This window comes from Vicia villosa, unplaced genomic scaffold, assembly GCF_029867415.1.
Source record: "Vicia villosa cultivar HV-30 ecotype Madison, WI unplaced genomic scaffold, Vvil1.0 ctg.002361F_1_1, whole genome shotgun sequence".
NCBI lineage: Eukaryota > Viridiplantae > Streptophyta > Magnoliopsida > Fabales > Fabaceae > Vicia > Vicia villosa.
In genome coordinates, this window is record NW_026705907.1 from 184,958 (window position 1) to 207,632 (window position 22,675).

Consider the following 22,675-nt stretch of genomic DNA (forward strand, 5'->3'; position numbering starts at 1 on the left):
AATGCTAAACTTTCCTTTACAACTTGGACTCATAATAGTAAATCCACAAGGAGGTACATCTTGATCCATTCCAAATTGCATTGCCACCCTATATGGCATATACTTCTCAACACAGTCCAAACCGAAAATCTCATCAGCACACAAACACACTCCAAAACACCTCAATTCCTTTGCTAAACCACAATTTGAACCATCATCAACAAATTGTTCATTTTCTTTGTAATGTGAGACAAAGCACCAATTTTTCAAATCATTGATGTAAGGACGCCACCAAAAATTCTCTTTTGATTCCCAAGCAGACACAATGAATTCAAAACCGGCATTATTAAGCTTGTGCCACCTTGCAGCTCTAGGTTCACCCTTTTCTAGTTGATTAGGACAAGTTGGAGCAAGAATTGGAAACCTTTCAGATAACCATAGTTGAACAAACTGGAATAAACCATTAACTTTAAAATCCAAATCCTTCACAGAAAAAGAACCTAGTTTTTCTTTAAGCAAACTCAAATTATGATAAATGCTAGCAAGAACAGAAGGTGCAAGATCCATTCTTCTACCTTGAGACAAATGAATAGCAATATGAAAAACACGCGGGTCGATACTAGAATCTGAAATTGAAGGAAAAACAAACCTTGCTAACCATAAACAAAGAAAACCCACATGCTCGAGTTCAGTTTGTTGATTAGGAGTATATCCTAGCTGTAACATCCGTTTGAGAAGCTTTTCAACAACAAGCGTTTCCCCGATCTGATGCATAGCCTTAAGAACCAAATTAAACGAAGCGGTATTCGACAAAACATCAAAATGCTCTATCTGAGCCAACAAATCAAACAAATCAGCAGCAGAAGCTCCCATTATAAGATTCGCCCTAAGATAATGATTAAACAAATCCGCATCCGGCTTACAAGGTTTCCCATTTTTATCCAACGACCTAACCCAAGCCTCAAACAAATCTTTTGTACCCGGAATTCCATTCAAATCTTTAAGCGGTCGGTACATAACTGAGGTAACATCAACAGGCATTCCAATATCAGCACTATGGTCGACCCACAAAGCCGTAACCAGCGTCTTTCCCTCATCTCTTGCAGTAAAACACACGAGGCCATCATAAACACGGTTATCAACAATAACATGAGTACAATTCCCACTGTTCCTCCCCGTAACAATTCCACCGCCATTCACAAGTTTGAACCGTATCATGGTTTCAGTGAGAAGGTCGAAACCAAAGATGGAGAAATGAACACCGCGAAAGACTCGCAGTGAGTGGCTGGTTTCAAGCATTTGAGAAGAAATTGAGGCGAAGTTGTAGATTTGTTGCAGATGACAAAGAGAAGCAAATTTTCTTTTTTTTATTTTTGAAAGCAAAAACTTCTCCACATCTCCCTCAACAATTGTTGTTTTCAATTCTTGTAAGAGAGTGGTGTTCACATAAGTTGGTGTCAAGGGTATTTTAACAAACAGTTTATGGGCGAAAATTAAGAACAGATTATTTGTGTACCTTTGGAATTCATTCTCTCCACAACATATATCATCGTGTTGTTGTTCATCATCATCTTCAAACGGAGACGAGAACCGCCTCGAACTGCGCTGTGTGTCGTCGTAGTCTAAATGCTTCGTCAATGCTTCAGGTGTCTTGAATTTGTTCCCGTGCACTCGCATGTGCATCCGGAGATTGCCGTCGTGCTTGAAACCTTCCCCGCAAATCTCACAGAAATGAAGATGTTCCGCAACGGAGTCGAGCTCCACGATTTCGTGATCTTCGTTGGAGTCATCCACCGTGAGGTAGTTGTTGTCAGGAGGTTCGGTTTTTGAGTCGAGCATCTGTGGTTCTGGTCTGAGGCTGAGATTCGTCTGTGGGGGGACGGAGGATGCGAGAACGGTGAGGTTTTGAGAGTAAGAGACGAGTGTGGTGACGTTGACAGTGGTGTGGTTGATGGGTTTGAAAGATGAAGATAAGGGTGAGTTGCGATAAAGGATTGTTGCTGGAATCGGACGTAGCCATTTGGAAGAGCAGAGGTACTCCAGGTTTGGTCGAAGTAGTTGCCATAGGCGGTTCGTAGCTTGAAGGAATAAAAGGAAGAAGGTTTTGTGGTTCGTGCACGATGAATCAATGACGACGTCTCCAATTTTGTTTTCTCAAAACAAGGATAAGCAGATTTTCTTTTTGAGTTTTTCTTAAAAGAGGGATGGGTCACTTGCAGATACCTATCAGAATCTCTTCTATTTTTAAAATGGGTTTGATATTGATTACAAACTGTAGAAGAGGAGTTTGTTGGTTGAAGTTGTGGATGATAATAATTAGGGTAGTAGTATGAATCATGAGAAGATGAATAGGATGAATATGAGTTAGGTGGTGGTGGATATGAGGTAGGTATATGAGGTGAATATCCATGATTTAGATAAAATTTTGGTGATGAAGATCCATGAGTGTAGTAAGGTGTAAAGAGTTCCCATGGGAATGATGGAAATGAAGGTGTTGGTGTGGGTGTGGAATAGGTTGGAGGAATGCTCCATTGATGAGATGAAGGTGTATGATAAGCATAATCCACAGGAGGATTAGAGTACATGAATGAAAGCACCAATTGATAGGAAGATTCCTACCAAACTATGAAATTAGGGTTTTCTAACTAAAAGGGGAAGAACACTACAAGTAAAGGAAATTAAAAGATAAAGATAACTTTGATTTTCATTCATAATTTTTCCTTCTCTCAATGAGTACATATATAGTGGTAGAATATAATAACTAAAGGCCCATTAACTAATTAAAGCCCAAAGTGTCCTAAGAATATTCTAGAAACATAATAATATAAAATAATTCTTAATATATCAAAACTACTCAAAATTCTTATTTAACTAATAATTAAGCTCTCTATCAAAAAGTCCTTGCGATACTTAGAAAACCTGTTGACAATTGTCTCTATAACTGACCTGTAATACCAAGAAGAATTCCAATCATTAACAATATCATTAAATTTAGATGCAGGATGAATACTCGGCGAATTTTGGTAGACAGGGTTACAATAACGTGTTGAATCAGGATTCTAATCCAGCACTAGAAGCAGACGTTTCAACAGCCCCGTGATCCCGCTGATTAAACATCTAAAAGTTATTTGTTTATAAATATTTATTAATCTTTTGATATGCATTGATTAAATTCATAACATATCAGGATGAGTTTTGAATCATAACAACATGTTTGAAACTAAAAAGAAATGATTTAAAAAGATGTAAACATTGACAACTCAATAAAGGTGTTATAATCAAAACATGGAAATTTAAAAAATTCAATATAATCCAAAAGTTGAAAATGTTACAAGATTAATGCAAAAATAACTTAATGCAACACTATGAGAGGAACAAGAACAAGAACGAGAATGATTTCAAAACAGGAACAAGGACGATCTCGAAGACTTCGAAATAGGAATAAGGGCGATTTCAACTCTAAAAGAAATCGATTTCAATTCGTCACTCCGAAATAAGAACATGAATGATTTCACCTATAAAAGAAATTGATCTTAATTCTAGAGGAATTGAATTGGGTTATGTGATAAAGAAGATTTCGGTTTCTCACCGTGGAAAATAAGATTTAGATTAAGAGAAATCAATTTCGATCATGGAAATTTCAATTTCTCACTTTTAGTTAAAGACATTTGGGATGTTAAGTCACGACTTCAAACTGAGTATGAGAGATAATGGTTTCTTCTATAATAAAAGAATGATTGTGAAGGTTTCTCGATCTTACGGCAAATACGACAAATGATTGTGTTACATGAAGATGTCTAAATAATCCATATTTATCGGGAAGAAAAAAATGTGTTGATGCACTCGTAAGTGAAGGATGTTTCCTCAGCTTTAGTTGTATCTTTTATAATGACGTCCCTATTCATCTTAGGCCCTTGTTAGATGACGAAGTCAAGGGAATCTTTTTTCCTAGGCTTGTTTCTGTGTAGTTGTTTTTTTTCGGGCTTCGACCCTCTCTCATATAAAAAACAAATAAAAAATTTAGTAACCTATTTTACGTTTGTTTATTAAATATTTTAGAAAATGTTTATTAACTATTTTATTCATTAAATATATGATAATAAATTTAATAAATTAATTTTTTTATAAAAAGTAATATATAGGGATAGGATCGAATGACACTAAAGGATCCGTTTGGTTGGGAGTAGATGGGGGAGGGGAGGGGATATTTATAAAAATATGTGTTTGGTTCATTTTTTATAAGGGGAGGGGAGGAGAGGGGAGCAAAATCCCTACTAGACTCACTTTTTGCTCCCCTCCAAATTGGAGGGATTTGGAGGGGAGAGAAGATTCAGTAATTATAATTTTATTATTTTCCCTATTTTAACCTCAATCATTTTTTTTAATAATAACATACTTATACTTATATCAGCTCTTATATATGATAATAATAAGGTTTTTTTTATTATACCATTAGTAATAATAATAATAATATATGCAAATATAATATATTTATGTTATAAATAAAAATTTTAACTCTAATATTATTTGTTCAATTTTATTAATATTCTAACATTAATTAATTAATTTTTAAATATAGAAATTGTTTTATTGGGTTAGATGAATCATAAAATCAGATAATGGTTTGATTTGCGTTGACGATATGTTTACGATTATATTATGGTTTATGAATGAACAAGTTTTTATTTGGTGAAATTTACTCAATACTATTTTTATTTAGAATTATTTTTACTAAGCACAAATAATAATATTTATAAGGATAAAAAGGTAAATTGATTTTAAAATCCCTCCCCTCCCCTTGTGAACCAAACATACTTGTTGTTAAAAATTAAGTTATTTATAATACCGTTTGATCAATTAATATTAACGGTTGAGATTTGGTGTCAAATTAAACTTTGACACTTTGATGTCATTTGATCCTATCCCATATACGGATATGATCAAATGATACCAAGGCGTCAAAGTTTAGCTTGACACCAAATCTTAACCGTTAATATTAATTGATCAAACGGTATTATAAATAGCTTAATTTTTAGGAGAAAAAAATGTAATATATATTTTAATTGTTTTATTTCATTTAATATGACCGTTTGATCAATTTTTTAACGGTTGAGATTTAGTGTCAAATTAAACTTTGACACCTTGATGTCATTTGATCATATCTCATATAGGTGTCAAAGTTTAGCTTGACACCAAATCTTAACTGTTAATATTAATCGATCAAATAGTATTATAAATAGCCTAATTTTTAGGAGAAAAAAAGGTTAAATATATTTGAAATTTAAAGTTTTTACGTATAATATTTATTTTATATATTGGAAGAGTAGATTTTGAAGAGTAGACTTTTGTTATAATATTTAGTTGTGTGTAAATATTTTAAGCAACATTTAACAAATGTAGTTTTTTTTGGTTAGAAATCATGCAACAATTAAAAATTGTCCCCTCAAATATTTAAGGGAACATTTATCAAATATTGTAAAATAAATTGTGTTACAACCTTGTCAAATCGTCTCCATAGGAGTTTAGGGGACGATTATAAGATGTTGCTTATATATTGTTGGCAACAAGTATAAATTGTTGCCAAAAAACAGTTTTAGGCAATAATTTTCACATGTTGGCAACAAGTATTAATTTGAAAAACATCCATTTATTAGCTGGGTCTACCTCATTATCGTCGCTTATCATCGAGATTGTGTTGATAACTTATCATCATAACAATCACGATGATAGGCGACGTCAATGAGATAGACCCAGCTATTAAGTATATCTTATTTAAATTAAATTATAAGAGAAGATATCAATGTATTTAAGGAATTAAGTCACTGTATCACATTCTAAATGCTAAAGAGTGTGAAATAAATGATGAGATGTAACTAATCCGGAAAACATTGATTTATATAAAATTGGTTTTCAAATACAACTTAATTTTTCAGATTATAAGTTTCTATGTCAATTTAAATGAATGTATTTTTAGTGAAATGTTAATGAAACAAACAATCTACATAGCATATAATAAACTATACTTCATCTACTATCAGCCTGTATAAGAATTTAAAGAATAAAACATTGGTAAGTCACAAGGAGCATCTTTCTTATTCTTGTTTTGAGAACATTTGTCAACAACAACATCATATAATAACACAACAAATACATGCAACAATATTACATTTTAAGACACACCTTTTATAAAAAAAAAATGATCGTGAAAATGGAACAATTATGACGGTCATCTAGTTTGTGGAGCTATGAAAAAGAAATATAATGTGGCTGAAATTTCCACACAACTTTATACTTATATTTTTTCCATAGCTACACAAATTATATGTATGGTAGCCACACATGCGATTTGTTAAGGTGGTGAATACAAATCTGAAAAAAATCATGATAACAAACATTTATCAATAACAACAGCAAAGCTAATGACGATGAAGAAGAAAAAAAATATTATGAAAATCATGTGAAACTTAAGAATAACATACACGAAAACGAGAGAATAAGGAAGAAGAAGAAGAATACCTTCATGTATGACGAAAAAGATAAATTGTTATCAATTATTTGAAAAACACTCATATAGAATAGGAAAGCTAATGACGAAGAACATGATTGACGGCTATTTTGTAGAATAGGAAAGTTAATGACGAAGAAGAGAAAAAAAGGGTGCTAGGATTTTGCTGTGAAAGTTACGACAATACAGTCAAGAAGCGAGATTTTATTCGCTTATATATAGGTAAACTTTTCATCATAGTTTTCACTACTAACCGTGGTGTATGCATGCATGCGTGTGTGTGTGTGTGTCAACGGTTGTACAAAAAAAGCTATAGTGATAACCCATTTATTTTTTTTAAACTAAATAAAAAATGCATGTCTTAATGTTAAAGGAATAAAATATTTTAGGACGCTGAGGTTCGAATCCATGAAAGCTTGATTTTATCACCATGGTGAGCCTAACAACCATTATTATGTCTTAAGAATTTTTAATTAAAAAATAAAATAAAATATTAGCGCCTGAGAGTTGAAATGTCACCACGATATTTGAAAGAACCGTGGTGACTTGAGCGTTGTTGTTTGCGCGTTTTGTAATAGTGATCATTCTATATTATTTTTCATCTTAATAGAAACTTCCCCTTTAATTAATTCGTAAGATTGGAATTTTGATTTCAAAATAGTGTTCTATGATATAAGATTCTTTGATTTTAACTTTTTGTTCTTATTGTTTCATGTTAACAAAGAGAACATTTTCCATTCTTCCTGCAAAAGTAAGATTTACTGTTAAATTTTTTTAACTTTTAATATATTTTGTTAAGGCTTCAAGTTTATGGTATGTTGTTTTGGTTTATTCATTAAAGCTCTATTAACTTTATTTTTATTTTTCCTGTTTTTTATTTAGGATTTCAAATATATTCATCTATTTTTTTTTCTGGTTTTTTTTTCCTTTATTGTTTTTTTAAACTTAAATTGATTGTGACGTGTTTGGTTGATCTCGAACATAATTGATTATGTTTTACATAATTGATTCTACATGAAGCTAAGATTTGTAGCTTTTGATCAAACGTGATTTTTAAACGTGATTTTTACACTGAAATCTATGTTCAACTCACTTTTGCAAACATTTCTCCAAACATAAATCACTTTACCTTTAACTCACTTTTATCCAGAATCAACTTTACACAATCAATTAACTCAAAATTATTATTTTTCATCGCAGAACCAAATACACACCAAGTTATAAGTATACTGAAAGGTGAACGTGATTTTGACGTATTTTTACTAATATTCAATATTTAGTCATTTTTTTAAAAATCAATTCAAATGTAATAATTATATATATATATATATATATATATATATATATATATATATATATATGATTTCAAATTAAATATATTGATTTGAGTTTGGATTTGCTCCATTTTTTTTTATATCCAGTTTTTGTCCTATTATTTAAATCGACTATGACATGTGGCATAATAAACTTCAACAATTGAGATTTAAATCTATAAACCAAATTGTTGTTAATTAAAAAAATAACATTCCTCTTCTCTCTTCTTTCCTAAAATAATTTTTTGCCTGTTCATCTTCCTCTATTTCTTTACGGTTTATTTATCGTCGGTCACTCGGTGGCGTCGTGTCTCAAACTTCTGTATGGAGTTACATTCATATTTGCAATATCAACACCTTATATGATCGCATCTCCTTGGAAACACTACTTATCCATTCATCTTCTTCCTTGTTACCCTAATTGTCATATACATGGCGAGACTGAGCGATGCGACAAAAATACCAAAGCAATAAACCGCAAGGCTAACCAATACGGATGCGAAAACAATCATTAGGGAAGAGCAATGTCATACAATAAGGTGGAAAGATTGCAAAAACTTTTGTTTATGATTGTTATCGAACAATTTGTTCTGCTGTTATTAATTAAAGTTTAGTTATTGAAGAAATTGAATCTTATATCTTGCATCTCAGGACAATAAAATGTTCTTGTTTCATCGTAGTCGAACCACATACAACAAAATTCAAGACTTGAGGAACTATGCAACAACGAGACACAATAAAAAATGGAGATGACGAGCAACGATTGGACAGGGTGGTGGCGATATTACACTCGACAGCAAAACAATATGGTAGCTATGACAATGAGAGGTGTTAGTCATTCTGGGTTTGAGGTGTTGAGGTTTTTAAGGCAAAATAAATTTTTTACTTTTTTTAATTAAAAATTCATATTTCCTTTATTCACACCATTGAAAAAATAGTACACGTGTCGAAGATCACAAGCAAAACTGGATAACTAAACCATTAAAAAAATGGAGCGGATACGTACTCATCAGAAACACTATTGTTTCAGATAATTAATGGTTGCTAACTGAAACATAAATACAAACCACTCTACTTTTTCTTAATTAAAATTCAATATGCAACTATAACGTGGATCAATTTTAATATTTGGTTCATATAGTATATGATTACACTTAAGAGTGGCAAAACGGGCCGCAACTCTTCCACACGCCTGTCCTTTTTTAAGTCTGCCAAAAAACAAGTGGGGCGGGCAAATCCACCAAGTAAAATGGGCATAAAATTCATGCCCCCACCCAGATGGCATGTTGGAGGACGGCGGACTTGCCCGCCTATTTTATTTATTTTTATTTCTTCCATTTTTTAAATAAATTAATAGTATTTTTTTAACCTTTCAATTAAAATGTTCACTTATTTTTTAGAACAATTTTATATAAAAGCATCATTTAAACAAATTTTACCTAAAAAAATATTGCATATATTTACAAATAAATGTATAAAATAAAATCATCAAGAATTTGAATTACTAGAATTAACTAAAAAAGGGCGTGTATAAGATAGGACGAGCTTAACCAGTAGGTGAGGCGAGAGGAATTAACATGTCACCCCCAAAATGGACATCCCACCCTCCTACATTTTGTTATTCCAAAATTACCCTTGTACAAGTTAGTGGGGGTGAAGAATGAATTTTCCGGTAGAATTTTAAAAATTTTGATATTTTTTATAAAAATAAAAATTAAAAGATTTGTACGACCACACATTTCAAATTTCCGGTATAAAATTCCAAATTTATGGTAATACAATTTTTTTTTCGAAAAATACCGGAAATTTTTAAAAATCCAGTAATTTTTAAAAAATTTCCAGTAAAAATTCATGAAAATATCTAAAAGTACAGTATTTTTTTGAAATTTCCGGTATACACCCCAAATTTCTGTTAGAAACGCATATTTTTTTGAAAATTTATAACTTTATGGAAGGATATAATGGTAAATACATACCATTAAAAAGTGGCATGTATAATTTGATGAGTGGCATGTATAAATCTCAAGAGGCGGACTTTGACGGAGCGAGCTTAGGCGGACGGCGGGTTTTAGCGTGCGAATTTTGGTGGGCGACGGACCCAAAATCCCAACTCAACCCGTCATTTTTTAACGGGTACACGGACCGGTCCGGGCGACCACCGCCGTTTTGCCACCCCTAATTACACTTAACACTATCATAAGTATCTAAATTAAATTATAATTTCTGCATGAGGAAATGTTATTGTTAGGTTAACAGGTGTCCTCTCTTTACACAACTTTTAAATTCTATGCATATGCATGCATCACTTTGTCTCTAAAGTTTTATAAATTAAACCCGTGTTTTACATGCAATAGCCAAATTCAGCAATAGAGTTTCAGATCTTGTTTAGTATAATGTATATGTGAAACCCACTAATATGATACGCTAGAGTAAACATTAAATTTTAAATCCTCAAACTTTTGCAAAGGAGGGGACAAAAGTTAATATTCTCACAACTTTTTAACATCACTTTCTACCACCAAAGACAAAAGCTAGCTAGTGTGCTTTGTATATACAAGATATGAACAATGTTTCTTAATATCAGTGGCTATCGAACATTTACAAATAATTAACCTAAACAATTTTGATTCATGGCTAGTTCACTTTCTATGTAATTGGTTTTGAAAGCACCAAAGGGACACGTACAGGTCGAGAAATGGTTTTGCACTTTTTTATCCATATACCTTTTCATTCCTAAAGAAAGCTTATTTGTCGGTTCAATGCCACACATGCATATCCATCCATATATCGGAAGCAACATTGTGATTAAGCAATAATGAATCAAAACAATCCATTAATTTCTAAAATATAAATTGATAAAATATTTTTTTCTGCCCCACTGGCCACCGCTCACAGTTTAAATTGAATCAGAGTCTGACACATTTAATACTTAAACTTCAAATTGTACTGTATTGACTAAGTTAAAATATCTTTAAAATGTTGCTTTTTATTAAATATATTTTTATTTCGTTTGCAAATAAAAAGTGTTTGTTATAAGAGATTTTTAAATGGATAGATTGGATTCAATCCATTAACTACTCTTTTTTATAATGGATGGATTGGATGGATAATTTAGTGGACGGATTGAATGAATTTTACTTTGGATTTCATTGCCACCCCTAATTTTTATCCAAAATTGAAGATTATTTTTAGGTGGACCAAAGGAACACAAAGACTGCCCCAATTTATATAAGTTCAATTCTATCATGAGATTACCACACGCACAGGTAAACCTACGCCACCTAGCACGTCACATTAGCAACCATCTCCTGGATTAGACTTGTTGATTTTATTAGGGTGAACACTCTGGTACCCTTGAATTTAGTTAGGTACCGTTATCTTTATCCAATCAAGTAATAGTATTTAATGTCACATCATTTTTTTGTTTTATTTTATTTTTAGAAAAAATTAAAACTTAAATTAATTTACATTAAAGGAACTGATACCCAACTAAAATTCATGAGTACTAAAGAATTTACTTTTCATTAGATGGCTATTTGTAATCAATGTGAATGATTTGGAAACGGTTGTAACCACCCCTCATATATAAATGTGATTTTGAGTCACACTCAAGTACGATTCAACTCATATTTATAAAGTTTCATTTTAGTCTTATATTGACTTAAACGTAAGAGTAATAATATTTTTTTTTAAATGTATCATCCTTGAACACCAACGAACTGTCACCATCACACTAGAAACATCTTTACAACGGTTGTCTTCAACATACCAGCCATTCACAGTTTCACTATTGAATGCTTTTCTTTTGGTTAGTGATAATTCAATTTATTTAGCTTGTTATAGTCTATGAATATATATATATATATATATATATATATATATATATATATATATATATATATATGTATATATATATATATATATATATATATATATATATATATATTTTATTTTTTTCATTCATAGTTTGTTGATATTTCATAACTAAGTTGTCTAAGAGAAGATGAGAAAAAATAATTAGTCAAAAAAATAAGTATCTCCAATTTATCGGATAGTGACAGCGTAATGGTATTCTAAAGCAGACAAACTCAAATGTGAATATATGTATTTTGTTTGTGTAGCGGGGAAAATTTGAGATCAAAACCATTGGTTTGACTCGACTCGTTATTTCAGTAAAAGTCGCCACCGCGCTTTATTATTTCCAAAGGAAATGGGAAAAGAGCGAAATAAACCCAAACTTTTTTTTTTAAAACAAAAAGAGATCTTAGGTACAGGTGTTGATTATACAAGGGGATGATTTTAAGCACCCCTCATATCTATGGTATTCTACAGGAACCTTTTTGAAAATTCGTGTTTATTAAAAGATAATATTGTGTGCAAAAGAAAAGTTTGTTTGATTTTTTAAAATAAGCTCGGCAAGACATTACATCTTGTACCTACGTACCTCCTCGGTGTAATGGAGAAGTCAGAGCTAATGTAGTTCTACTTAAGAGGGAAGATTTTTAAAAGGAATAAACATTTTATCATCATAAGAGAAAATACTCAGCCGTTGATCTTAAACATAATTGGTTCTTTGCATCACAGTTGAAAGAAGGGCTCCAACTTGGATAAAATCAACCAGTATGTCACTAGCTCTTCCAAGTGGAAAAAATTCCATCATATAAATCAATATCAAAATCGTGGGGTATCGCAACTCAATTCAACAATTAATCATGTCTAAACTTTGAAAGAAATGCCAACAAGGGAAAAAGATATATTTTTAAGAAAATTTTTTAAAAGAGTCTCGCAAACATATGAAGTTTTGGAAAAAGGGAGAAGATTTTGAAAATTAAAGAAGGGGAGGATATGAAGGGATTATCCTTGAGCATAAAATAAAAGCTAAGGAAAAGAGCGATCTAACCAAAATAAGAAGCCAACACTTGACATTAAGAGTCAAGGTAGATTTCTCATCTTTTGGACTACCAACACTAAACCAGCATAATACCAATTGGGGATCAAGATGAACTTGATTATCTTTAGCTTAACTTGCACCAAGCCCTTGGATTACATCATAAAATTTTGCAAAAATCGGGCAGAGTAACGGCTTATGCACGAATGAATTCCTTATCGCAGTGCCTTGGAATTAGCCATCAAGGACATTCAAAGAACTACCTGCATACACAAATAGAAAACAACCAATGCTTTCCAGACAGAATAACAGTATAACCAGGTCCAGAGGTGCTATGTCCAAGAGGTATAGGTCTCCAAAATGCTCGAGATAGTAACAAATAGTCCATGAAGAGCCTTAAGTTTTTTTTATCGTTTTAAGTTGTTTATTAATGTTTTAACACAAAAATAAAATATGGTCCAAATGGACAAAAGGAAAATAACGGAAACATAAACACACGTCCAATTGGACAAAGGGAAAATAGCAGAAACATAAAAACACGTCCAAATGAACAAAGGGAAAATAGCGGAAACATAAACACATGTCCAAATGGACAAAGGGAAAATAGCAGAAACATAAACACATGTCCAAATGGACAAAGGGAAAATAAAACATGATGAATGATAAAATGAAGCATAAAGAGAGAAATATAAAGAATAATATAATAAAGTGCGGAAATTAAAGTCAATTGTTAATTGTTAGCAAGATGACCATCTTGAAACTTGTCAAGTATATCATCGATTTTGGAAATGTTAGTAAGATGACCATCTTGAAACTTATCAAGTATATCATCGATTTTGGAAATGTTAGTAGTTAGTAAATAAAGATCGACTGTGAGTGAATGATTATATCGGGTTTAAATTCAATGAAAGTTCATCAAAAGCTTGATAGAATCAAAGCGACTACACGATAAACTTCCATAAGTCTTAAACCAACCGCATACAATCTCTGCCATATTTGATCTTTTTTTGTCGATTCGGGTAATGAATATTACGCTATGTTAAGCTGATCACTAAGTAACTTATATAGAAGTTACCCTACAACGAGGCCGGTAAATAATTTTTTTGCTAATGCATGCGAGAGAAACAATATATAGATCTTTCTCCAAAAGCAATACCGCACGAAAAGAAAAGAGGTAGCGGTCTCATCTTCATCAAGAATCCAAAATAATTCCAATGATATCGAAGATTTTCATAGACCAAAATAAAAATAAATAAAAGATGGAATCACATTCAATGGTTCCTTCCATCTTCAAGTTCAATCACTTAATCTTGAGGATTGGGATTCTCATACCATCAACTCCCTAAGTCCATTGACTTTGAAGAGGAATTAGACCTCTAAACTTGTAATTCAAAGAAAATATCAAAAGAACGGAGTAGAAGAAGAGTTAGAACCAAAAACAAGTTTAAAAAGGAAAAAACACATTCCGCCTGCAGGAAATCGATATACCTCTATAGGAAATCGATTTCCTGAGTGCAGTTTTTCAAATCTGGCGCAAAACAGAGTGTGGAAATCGATTTACCTCTGTAGAAAATCAATTTCCTGAGCACAGTTTTCAAAAAACAGCTTAGGAAGCACAAAACCTTGGTTAAACATATCAACAAACACCTTATGACCTTGGATACCATTGGACACGAAATTTCCATCAAATCACCATCAAATAGCACCAAAATAACACCATAGATGTAGAACATATAATCAATAAAGGATCACATCTTAAAGGATGAAAATGGATCTAGAGATTTACCAATTCTTGCAGAAACTTTGAATCAACTTCAAGAACAACCACTAAATGCCTTGATCTACCAACAATTGATGAATAAAGAGTGTTTGGATGAAGTTTTAGCTCAAATATTAGTGAGATTCAATGTAAATCTCACTTAATTTTTTTTAGAGAGAAGAGCTTTGAGTGATTTGGGAAAGAATGGGAAGATAAATTGCAAGAGTTTTTTTTACTCTCCAGGCTTGTGAAATGAAGAGGGGGAGGCCTCTATTTATATAATTGGAAGTGATGATAGTGGAAAATTGGTAATTGTCTCTTGGAGATTAATTTAAATTTAATTGGTAAAATGGAGTTAATGAAGGAAAATAATTATGGTAATGATGCGGAATATTGGTAATGATAATGAATAATCAAGGAAATGGGATTGGTGCCAAAATGATGTCATGCTTCCCTTTTTTTTCTTTTCAAATTTCGTCCATGGAAATCGATTTCCCATATGGGTAAATCGATTTCCTCAGCAAAATTTTCTCTTTAAACTGCTTTGGTTCTTGGTCGATATTTTTCCTATAAAACATAAACAAAAGAAACAAAATGCATATTTTTTTGATTTTGGTTAGTATACAACAAATTAATCAAATATAGGTGCTTGATGGTTCCCCTTAGAGATGAAGTGAGCACAACACCAAAAATAAAACCCCAAGATTATGATCTTGATTGACGATTGAAATGCAAATGATGTATGATCTTAAGGTCATAAATTGGGGTATGACAGTTGGGTGCTTGGAAAAGTTAAGGAGGGATAATAGAGATTAGGTAATTTTTAATCAATTTTAAGTTGAATAGAATTATTTAAATAAATAATTAATAATTTGAATAAAAATAAAATAGTGAGGTTTTGGTGGGAAAACAAAAGTTGACAGAAAATAAATAAGAAATAAAAGATGTAGTAGTAATTTGAGAGAAACTGAATTATTAGAATATATAACAAGTATTAGTGATATTTAATGGAGAATTGGAATTATTTTAAAAACAAATAGAATTAGAGTGGGTAGGGGTATTATGGGGAGTGTAACGATAAGTGAGGACGTAGTAGGAATAACCAATTAAAGAGAATTAGGTTTTAAATTTAAAAGGGGATTAGTGTAACTTGAAATTTGTCGGTACGTACAATTTGGAGTTAGAAATAAAAGAGGCAAAAGCTTAAGGGAGAACAATGATTTAGGAGGGGAAAACTCAAGAACAAAGTTTCAATAGCTGAAAATTCAGATAAGGGAAAATACTTTGTATATTGGTGTGATCTATGAAGGATAGAGAGTGATCCTCATTCTCCTCTAGGATTTACTTTTATCATTGTCGGTGTTTATGATGTTTTGAATTTGTATGAGGAAATTCATAATATATGTCATGTTTATGTGTGAATTTTGTGATCCCTATTATACTGTTTTTATCATAACTTGAGTTGTGTGACTCCGTTTGAGACACAATTTAAAGCATTGGAAAGCTAATACATAGTACTATCTCATGTTGATACCCTAAGATACTAACCGTATATTTAAGGTTGTGAATAATTTTTTTCCTTAAAGTGTAATATTATGTGATGATTAACTGATGATGAAAGAACTTTAATTGTTGTGATCAATCGAATTGAAACTGAGAGCATTGTCCAGCCAATCTCTCGATAGCTACTTCCCACTCTGCCTTCTGAGGGCCTTGTTGTTGTTGTTGATCTTTCCAAGCGAAGTTGGGATGATTCTTCCACCCAGTATTATAGGTGTTAGAATATGGATTATTTTGCTTCAAGAATTTGATTTCTTCAATTTGCTTGGGAGTAGCAACACAACACACAGTTTGGTGAGGGCCATTATAAATTTCACAGATTACAGGTTGAGCTTGCTGCACTTGAGTCACCTGTTGTATACCTATATTCATAGCCTTCAATCTCTTTTCAACTTCAACCGCTATTACTTCTTCGACCCGAATTTTGTTGGTTTCTAGCTTCAGATCAATGACTCCTTCAGGTTTGCTCGTACACCTGTCATACAATTCCAAATGCTCATTTGCAACTATTGCTTCAATGATCTTGATTATACCAGAGGATGTTGTGAAATTTGTTGAGCCTCCAGCTGCTGTGTTGATTAACTGCTTTGTCTTGATTCTGAGCTCGTTGACAAACATTTGCATGTGTTTATTTTTGTCCATATTGTGTGTTGGACATGCCACCAGAGTCCTCTTGAACCTTTTATAAGCATCCCCCAAAGACTCACCCTCCTTTTGCTTGAAGTTCAGAATTTCATACCTTTTTCGTAGAAAGACTGACATTGGAAAATATTCGTTGAGGAAAGCCTTTTCCATCTCTTCCCACGATGTGATACTGCCTGTTGGTAGCGAATAGAACCACTCTTCTGCCTCTTCTGCTAGAGTAAAAGGGAACATCCTCAGTCTCTTCGCTTCTTTAGTATGACCGTCAATTTTTAGAGTGGTGCTCATGATAAAAAATCTCTACAGATGCTTGTTTGCATCTTCGTTAACCTTTCCGGTGAAAGGTTTCCTTTCAAGCTGATTAAAGGTGCTTGGGTGTAGTTGAAAATTGGCAGCATTTTCCGGTTGGTTGACAATTGTTTGTCTTCCCACCGGTGTGTTTGCAACACCGTAGTTACTAAGGAGCCTCTCAGGAGGAGGAGGATTTTCACCCATGACTTCTTCTTTATTTTCAGAATCTGAACCTGAATGAACTGTAACAATTTCTTCTTCAGATTCCAGCTTAGCCAACCGAGCTTGTCTACGCCTTGCGTGCAAAGTTCTTTCAATTTTGCGTCAAAAAGAAATTCAGCTGAGGCCTTACCTCGCATACACAGATTAGACAAATATTAGAATTAGGAAAATTAAATAGTGCAGAAAATAAAACTTTAGTCGGAGAGCAACAAAATTCTAATTGAAATAAAATCTAAAACTCAATTATCTTCGGCAGTCCTCGGCAACGGCGCCAAAAACTTGATCGGTAAAATAGCAAGTGTACTATTTCTCCTTTTGTAATACTAAGGGAAAATGCCCCGAATGTCGAGTCTCAAGGACTGCTCGAAGAATAAGAGTTTTATCAATATTTCAGTTAAACAAAAGTTCCAAAGGGGGTTTTGGTTTGTTTTGCAAATAAAGTAAATACAGAATAATAGAACGATGAACAGAGATGAGTAGATTACTAGGGTTTGGTGAATGATTCTTCATGCAACGAATATTCTGTGTCAATGCAACAAAATACTTTTCATAATTAATTACCGGTTCTTTAGAGTATCTAATCCTAAGGCCTTAGTGAGGAGATCTTTGACCTCACAACCTAATTACTATGTGTAATACGATGAGAGAACTAACTTTTTATATTTAAGCAAGCAATGTTGCGGTGAGCAAGAGTCACCACCGACTTTTATTTTATCCAATTTATAGAAAGGCTAAAAGAACAGAAAAAGACCTTTTTTTGAAAGAGATTGAGTTCGGGGGGTAAGTTATACAAATGGAAGGTTTAAAACACCCTTTGTATCCATGGTTATCCATGGGCTCTTAATTGCTTAGCTCACTTTTTAAACTAGAGCAAGCAACTAGTAGCAACTACCCTAAGTTTTGAAAAAAAAGTTCTTTTAACTTTTCAGGGCTATCCATACCATAGGAGGGTAGGAAGTCCTTGTATTGGATGTAAAGGGTCATCGGGGTTTATCGTTCGCCATAAGACTGAACCTGCCATAAGAGGGCAGGTAGTCTAAGGGAAGGATAAAATAGTCATACTTAGGCAGGAGGCGAGGATACCTTAGCAATGGGGAAAAATCATCATTTACCGAGGCAACATCGAGGGACAAAATTGATGATGAATGAACTGAGGGCAACATTTGCTTTAGGTATCCTCGGAATCGAGAGACTTGACTATTTTCACAATCAGGGCAACAGGCAACAGTAATAAGGCAACAGTAATAAAGGCAACAAGAGAGGTTACCCTAAAGTGTGAGTGTGTGGCACAATCACGTGGTTAAATTTAGTCATTTATCTTGTAATTAGTTATTCTAGTTCAATTCAGGGTTGCACTCCCTAGGGTTACTAACCATGCAGTTATAAACAAATAATACAAAACCTAACTATTACAAGGCCTCGAGTGGGGGATTACATGGCCAAAAACCCGTTGGTGCAGAAAAATAAAGGCAAAGAATAAAGGCAGAAAATAAGAGGGAAAAATAATTAATTTAAATATCTTGAGCCTTCATCGCTCCTTGATCAATCCTGAAAATTTAAGAATGAAGGAGAGAAAAGTTAGTGCATTAAAGACCTCAATTATAATGTAACAGATCAAAAATTAACATTGTAATAATTTAGGCAAACAAATAAAAAGGCAAGGCAAAAGGCCAACCCTGAATGGGACAAAAGTTAACCAGGGTTAATAAAAGAAACAGGTAAAAAACCTAGATTAGGGTTAACGGGCAACACCTACCAGTAATGAAACTTTTTAGGGTTAAGGGAGAACAGTGATTAGTAGTCATGATGAACAATAGTTAGCCAAAAATAAAATCAGGGTTTAAAAACATTAATTAGCCCAAAATTAAATTATTACCCTAAAATAATTATTAGCCTAAAAATCCTAACTTAATTATCTAATTATTTAACCTAATTAATTTAATAATAAAAAACCAATTATAAATCTAAAAAAAAATTTTAAAATTATTAACCTAAATTAAATTGCTAACCCTAATTAATTTAAAATTATTAACTTAAATTAAATTAATTAAAATTATTTTTATAAAAAAATGGAAGGTTGAATTTTAAAAGAATTTAAAAAAAGGTTTTGAACAAGGTTTTGTAATTGAAGAGAAAATAAATAAAATCACTTAGAATAAAAGGAAATAAAAAAAAAGCTTAGCTTAATGATTCGGTGTGGCGTGGCTTCGAGAGTCCATGGTGTCACTGCGAGCTGGGGCCTTAGATCTGCGCGTAGTGATGATCCCACGGAGGAGCGTGAGGGTGCAGGATAATCCTCCACATCTGTAGCGCATGGAATCTGAAACAAGAAAATTATGAAAAAAACATTGGAGGAGCCAGGGATCGAACCAGTGCATCACCACTGCCTAAATGGACGCGCCTTTCATTCGTGCTGCAAGCTTTAATTGAAATTAGATTTACTAAATGAATAATATACATGAAAAGGAATTCAAATATTTGAACTCGGAAAACGCGCGCGCCAGTGTCATCTTCTTCATTCTAATTGGTCAAGACTTTTACCCACAGACGGTCCCTGTAGCCATAAGCTTTAGCAACGAATTCTACTTGTAGTTATATCCCTGCAAGATTAAACGATTTGAAACAACAAATATAAACGAACTATGAGGCCATAGACCGATTGCTCTTGACCTCCTAAACACGATAGTAGCATGGGTTTTGTTTAATTATGACTGAAACGGAAAGCCCTAATTCGCAACCTTCAAATCCTAGCAATGGAGGGTTCGTGTACCTGTCCTTAAAACAAAATTAAACCACTCAGATAGACTCCAAACATCATCACGATCACAGTTACATCATCAAAACATGTTAAAGATGCTTGAATATGCGAAATCGAAAATTAACAAAACTATGAAACCGGAATTATGAGTTTTACGAGTTAGAGAGCTTTGCTTGCTTATGAATGTAACACCCGTATAATTTTAATATTAATTTAATTGGAATATTGAATTAATAATTAGAATTATTGGGGATTTTGTGAAAATAATGAATAAATAATGATTTATGGCATTTGGGCCATATGAGTAAATAGTAAAAGAAGGAGGGTGATTTTATAATCCTTTTACTAAATTAGTATTATTTTCATAAAGCATTTGGGATTTGGGAAAGGAAGAAAGAACGTGAAAGAACAAAGGGTTGAGAACACGAAGAACGTGAAGGAGAACTGTAGAGGGGGAGACCAAGGATCAAGAACTCTTGTCTAAGGTAAGGGGAGACTCTCCATTTAATCTCTATTATCGTGTTATGGATAGTGATGTTGATTAGGAGTATTGTTTGGATAATTGATTCTATATTCTGAATTTTCCTCTGTGTTCATCATTGAAATTGAACTGTTAATCCCTAATAACTGATAGATTTAGGGTATGATGAATGAAATTGATTATGGGATCATATACTATGGTTATGGGCGAATTCGTATGCTGTTTAGATGCAATTTTTCTGGTTTTTAGACTCAAAATCGTGGACTGGTATGAGTAAAAACGAATGGGTTTTGGACTGTTACGAATTCTGCATGTTCTGGGCATTTTCTGGTGTTTCGCGTATGAAACAGTGCCATACGCGTATGGAATGAGGTCATACGCGTATGGGGGACACTCCCAATGGGCTATACGAGTATGATACGCAGTTGCCCTGTCCCAAATACCACGTACTGGTGTTTTGCGTATGAGAGCGTATGAGGATGCTCATACGCGTATGGGAGTTTTGAAAGAGGAAAATTATTCTGGTGATACGCGTATGGCAAGGCTGATACGCGTATGAGTTGGTTTCTAGGCCATTTTGAGTTCTGGTGAAATGCGTATGATACGCGTATGAGGTAAGGTGATACGCGTATGGATGCGTATGGGTCATATGATACGCGTATGGCTTTCTGTGTGTGAAATTTCTGTTTTGTGATTTTTCTGGAAAGTTCGATGATGTGTAACTTTCGATTTGTAGGCCTGTTTGTATGCTGTTTTAGACTGTGTAAACCTTGTGATGTGATTTTGTGGTTTACTGATGATTGATTATATTGAATGATGTGATGTATATATGAACATGCTTAGTATTGATGATGATGATGAAATGAGTATAGATGATGCTACTCATAGAATGGTAATGATGAAAGTATGTTATATATATGTTGCATGCATTCATAAACATGGGCTGAATCCTATATGATGAGAGGATTCAGCGAGGGGCAGAATTCCCATTGTGTGGAATTTGTGCTGGCAGGGCCGTATCTGGATGATGATAGATCGGTCGGTGGATGATTTCCACTGGTGATGATTGGTACCACATGTATAGTGTCAGTTGCATACATGTGCATGATTTGTTTATAGCTTGATTATATATGTTATGTGTTGACTGTCTGTTTATCTGTGGATATATGAATGGTGATTTGTCTGAATATGAAACGATTGGGTGAATGATATAACTATGATATGTTATTATTTATGATGTGATAACATTGGTTAACTGTGATGAGACTCACCCTTACTTGTTGTCATTTTCAGATTGAGGATAGCGGCGCGACTTGGTGAGGATTAGCTCATAAGTCGGTTTTTAGTTATAGTGTCGGTGTCATGCTCTGGTAGATGTAACACTGGGAACACGTTTGTTTTGAGTTGGTTATAACTCTAATTGGTTTTCTTGGTTGAGTCGGATACATTAATGATGAATGTTGACTCTGTGTTTGATTCCGCTGTGTAAAACATGATTTTATTTAATGAGTTATAATTTCAGTGGTTTCAGTGAATGCATGATATGTACCGACGTATGTTTTCTTCTATTTATGAAACTGTGATGCCTCTCTACATGTTACTCTGATTTAATAACTGTTATTTGCCGCGGGTTATTAGAGGGGTGTTACAATAGTGGTATCAGAGCATAGTCGGTCGTTGTGACCAGAGTCTTAGTGTCAGTCCTTCTGTGTATGCGACTAATACGAGTTATTGTCGATACTTTTGTTCTGACTGGATTAATTGTGATTAAGCAGAACAATGGCTGGAAGAGGAGGAAGAAACGATGATGCTCTCGCTGAGGCTCTGGGCATGATTGCTGGTGTGCTTGGAGGAGGGACTGTAGGAGCAGGGATTGGTGCTGATAGGCAACTGGGGAATTTTCAGAGGAACAATCCTCCATTGTTCAAAGGCACGCATGATCCAGAGGGTGCTCAGAAATGGCTCAAGGAGATCGAGAGGATTTTCCGAGTCATTGACTGCACTGAGAATCTCAAGGTGAGGTTTGGCACTCACATGTTATCTGAGGAAGCTGATGACTGGTGGTTGTCAACTAGAGCTGAGTTGGATGCTGGTGGTACAGCAATTACCTGGACTGTATTCAGGAGGGAATTTCTGAGGAGGTATTTTCCTGAAGATGTCAGGGGCAGAAAGGAAGTTGAATTTCTGGCACTGGTTCAAGGCAATATGTCGGTGCCGGAGTATGCTGCTAAGTTTGTGGAACTGGCAAAGTACTATGTGCATTACAATGATGATGAA